Source organism: Galeopterus variegatus, unplaced genomic scaffold (assembly GCF_000696425.1).
Source record: "Galeopterus variegatus unplaced genomic scaffold, G_variegatus-3.0.2 Scaffold11038, whole genome shotgun sequence".
Lineage (NCBI taxonomy): Eukaryota > Metazoa > Chordata > Mammalia > Dermoptera > Cynocephalidae > Galeopterus > Galeopterus variegatus.
In genome coordinates, this window is record NW_007737149.1 from 20,621 (window position 1) to 25,462 (window position 4,842).

The window sequence follows — 4,842 nt, forward strand, 5'->3', positions numbered from 1 at the left end:
CACTCACCAAGAGTGAGTGTGGGGTATGTATGTCTTTCTTTTGTATCAGACTTGCTTTTAGCAAGTGGCCGCTCACTCTCTTGAGTCAGCCTGCACTCTCTAAAAAACTTTAAGGGCCGGCCCAGTGGCGCACTGCTACAGTGCGCCGCTTGCTCCCGCCGAGGGTTCGGATCCCATATACAGACCGGTTCCCGCTCACTGGCTGAGCGAGGGGCGGGCACGACACCGAGGGTTGCGATCCCGTTGCCGGTCCCGGTCCAGTACAGGCGCGACACTGAGGGTTGCAATCCGTTGCCGGACACGAAAAAAGACAAAAAGGAAAAAAAATAAATAAATTAAAAAATAAATAAATAAATAAATAAATAAATAAATAAATAACTTTAAGTGTATATTTCTTACTTTTGTGTTAAACTTGGTGTCAGCCCTGCTCAGTCTCTGGAGCTAGGCCACACTTTTTCTATGTGAAATCTGTATCTCTTATTCAATACATTAAAACAGTTGTCACTTTCTACTGTGACTTTGCTCTTGAATTCTTTCCTGCAGCAGGTTCAAGAACCTGGTAACAGGACAGGGTAGGTTGGGGCCAGCCATCAGGCCTCCTCCAGACCCTCTCCTCCAACATCATAACTCACAATCCAGCCAGGAGACTGCCCCCTAGTGTGCAGGGCTTTGTGCTAAGGGACAGAACTGAGCCACTAGGAGTCTTCTTTCTCTGCCTAATTCTGAACCATCAGATAGTATAATTGATTTTCCTTGGCTTTGTGGGTTACCACTCCCAGTTCTGGGGTAACTACTCCCTGTTTTCTGGTAATCACTCCATATATTAGGTGCCATATTGGGGTAACAGTTCCCTGTTTTGGCCCCCTAGATTGCATTGGGTCCTCAGCTTTTGGATAGCCATCCCATCTAGAGCTTGGTCCTAGGGTGCTGGGACTTAAGGACAGCCATCTGCACCATGAAAGAACCTGAAATTGTGTGAGTGGATCTCCTAACATTCTGCTCCCAATTACATCAAGTTATGAGGACAGATGATGAATTAGTGCAACTGATTAGGTTGCATGCTCTGGAGAAACCAGGATTTAATTTCAGTACCCATTCTTCAGACTTTGTGCAACATCTCTTCCATGTCGATTGTGGCTGTCAGCTTTGTGATTCTTTCCATGTTTGCTGTGTATGCAAAACTCTTGCAAACCTAAAGTTGCTTGCTTTCACTTTAGGTTCCTAGCACTTTCTCCCATGTTAACAGACCCACCTGTGGGTGCTAACTGCCTTTGTAGGCCCAGCCTCATGGCTGGGATTTGGGGACTTTCCTGATTTCCAGTGGGTGGCATAACCATGACTTCTCAGCCATCCACCATTTTATTCTCCTTCCCATAATCCTCCATCCTCCTTTCTCTCAAGCTCCTACCATGGATGCCACCTTGTCTTAAGTTTCTTAAGTGATTTTTTTTTTAAACCCTTGCAGAAAATAATTGGCCTATAACACAGTGTTACAGTCTTACTGATGAAAAAGGAGAGTTTGTGGCAGGGTTTGTTTAGAAATTGCAAGGCCCATTCATGAACTTTGTGTAACATTTTGAGCTAAACATGAAATGTGGAATATTTCCTGCAGTGAGTGAAACAGTTTCCAATTATAGCCTGTAATGAAACCGGTAACCAAAACAGCCTGTTTGGAAGAGTAACAAGAACATCCAAATAAATGGGGACATGAGGGATGGCCTCTCACTTCTATGTTCCCTAGCTGTGTGTTTCACCTCCTAGCTGTACTAAATCTCATGTGCTTTGCTGCCTTCCTCACTTTTCTGTTTTATCCTTCCTCAAGCATAATTTCACTTCTGTAACACCCTTTCTATGCTATTTGCTAAAAAGTACCATTTGAGTATGAGAAATGACTCAAGGATATAGAAGCCGGCATTTAACTTGTTTGGGATAGCTCTGCCAGCCTGGATTTAGTAACTAAGTGTGTGACTTCTGGTCACTAAAGACCTGGTGTTCAAAAAGAAAATTGTGTGTGTGTGTGTGTGTGTGTGTGTGTGTTCTTCTCTCTCTGAGTTTCTCTAGGCAAACTTGAGAAACAGTAACTGCTCTGGAAAGTTACAATTGGATAAGTCTCTGGACAAAATGTGTCCCCATGTGTCCACAAAGTTCTGCAAGTGTTAAAGCAGAAGCCTGGGAGGGGAAGAATCAAGGTTGCTTGAAATTGAAATTGAAAATAAAAGGGGGTTGGGGGTTGAAAAGCTTTTTGAAATTTAGACCACTATGAAATATCTTATCAGAATTATCAGCACACATTTTTGCCTCTATGTACTGTTCAAACAGGATTATATTTGTCTCTGCTAAAGGATTTTAAGATTAAAGTTGTGAACCCAGCCTAAAGCAGAAAGATCATTCTATATAAAATATTTAGATAAATGATGCTAATTTATTATTGGTAATAAGGAAAAAGTTTGTAGAAGAGGAGACAGATGTGAGAAAAGCTAGAGATCTAAAGACGTAGTTTTGGTTCAGAAGGTTAAAAGGGAAAGAGTAACTTTTTATGGAAAGAATAACGTTTAGTAAATTTTGTCCTTATGAAAAGAATGGCTGGATTGTTTCAGAATGGAAAAGGAGAAGTATGAGGATGAAAAGGAAAAGTCTGACCATATTGCAAAAGGTCTGCAAGTTGTAATAATACTTTTTGAAAGGTAAATTTGTGAAAGAATTTTGTAATGACATGTAATCCTATTTAAATCTTTTAAACCTTTCTCAAACTTCTCACAACCAAATTCTAGAAATTCAGTCTTTTTGACTAGAACTAACTTTGAGATGTTCCAAGGTCCCTGGAGCTTTTCAAAGAATATATGTAAAAGAAAAATAAATAAATAAAATAAAGCCGGTTGGATTATCAGACAAGTTAAACTATATGGGAAGCATTGTCAAAACAAGAAATGATATTTGACCTTCTTTATTGTCATACTGATATGTTATTAATATGTCCTCCAGAATTGTATAATGTTCCTAGGAAAATGTTGTGTCTGGGTATAAATGTTATGGGTCATAATTTTAATTTTTGATTGTTGTATGCCATAGAAATAACCATATCTTCTTGTCATTGTCATTTAAGTCTTGTTCTCAGTCAGTGAAAATCAAAAGAACTCTAAACACAGGTGTTAAATAACTTTAAGATTAATTGTCATAATAAGGTTTTTTCAGAACTCTATTAAAAAACTAATGGGTCTGTAAAACTACTAATTCAGACCAAGCAAAGCAAAAAGTAACTACATGAAAATAAGTAACTGATAAACATAATGTTTTGTAACTTTCACTTTTGGCTCTTTACATCAATTTTCTATTTTCCAGATTTAAGGAAACTTCTCTCTTAAGCTATCTATACCTTACAGTAATTTCATAACATATAATTTATGAACAGAGATCAAAACATTTGCTTTTTCCCTATTGGTTTCCTCCAAACTTTGAAAACTTCTTGTGAGTGACTCTATGATTTTTATGGCAATATGGTTATTCACATAAATTCAATAGGAATCTGCTCCCTCTTTGTAACAGAATACCATTGGAAACCATGGTTATAAATAGCAGGTCTTTTCTAATTTTCTGATCCCAATTCAGGTTGCCCTAATTTGTCCTAACTGCTGTTTCATCTTCCCCACCCCACCCCACCCCTATGTGGAATCGATATACCTGGCAATGAGCCTTCCTAGCACCGAGGGACCAGTACAAAGAAAAATAAGACCTCTTCAATCAGAAAACTGATCACCAATGCTTTTATGAGAAACTTTTTGATCAAAAAGGAGAAGAGAATGTCTTGCTGCTGACTCAGCTACCCAAGCCATTCTCTAAAAATATTCACAGCCTGGAAGGGGAACACATGACTTGAATGAGATATCCTGTTCCTAAACAAAGGACGGGTAAAATTCTTAACGTTGTCAGTGTACCAGTTAATGTATAGCTTGTTAACTCTAAGTAAGCCAACTGCTGTCAATCAATTGTTAAGACAATAGATAAACAAACATTGGTCCCTCTGCCAATCCAGCCTGGTACCAAAAGCTATGTCCTCCATCGTGTCAAATAGTTCCATTCCAAATTAACACTTTCATCAACCTGACATTGTAGACAGCCCACTGTTGGGAGTCCTTCCAGGGCAACCCCAGCCCTGGTGCACCAGCCAGCTCCTACTCAGCCTACTTCCTAACAAGTGGTTCAGGCTCAGGCTCTGAGGGGGACATTAGTTCTCCTGCTCTGAGTTCTTCCTTGAGCACAATAGATATTCCTCCACAATATTCTAAGGAGGAAACAGAGTGAACTATACCCCGAGGCTTCCACAAGGACAACTTAGGACGGCAAATTAGAGATGACCAAAGCTTTCTGAATGTTCTAGTAGGAGTTTAGTTGGCTGATGAGGTTCACGATCTCACTGGAAAGCTGAGGTGAGGTTGTTGCAAAAGCAGCAAAAGCTGACAGCACCCTATTTATTGTTTGGAGGTGATTCTCCAAAGAAATCCTCCAAAGTTTGTGGGGAGGAGTCCTCTCAGGGACTTGACAGTCTTCAGTGAGGTTTGTTGTGGTATCACCATCTAGAGATGGCCAGACAAGGGAGGGCCAGAACAAGAGATATCTGAGAGAGTTTGGTGAGCCAGCACTGCTAGCAAAGATGGGTTGGGAATATCATATCCATCATCTTAATTTTCTGATTCCTCAGAATTCTTTTTCTGACCTGTGAAAGATCTCAAATATCTTTTCAGAGAGGAAAATGTCCTAAGAGACTAACTTGCAGCCAGGTAAGCGATATGGTGGATAATCCTAGGCCTAGTAATTTTCCTGGTAATACTGTCATTCTGCTATTTT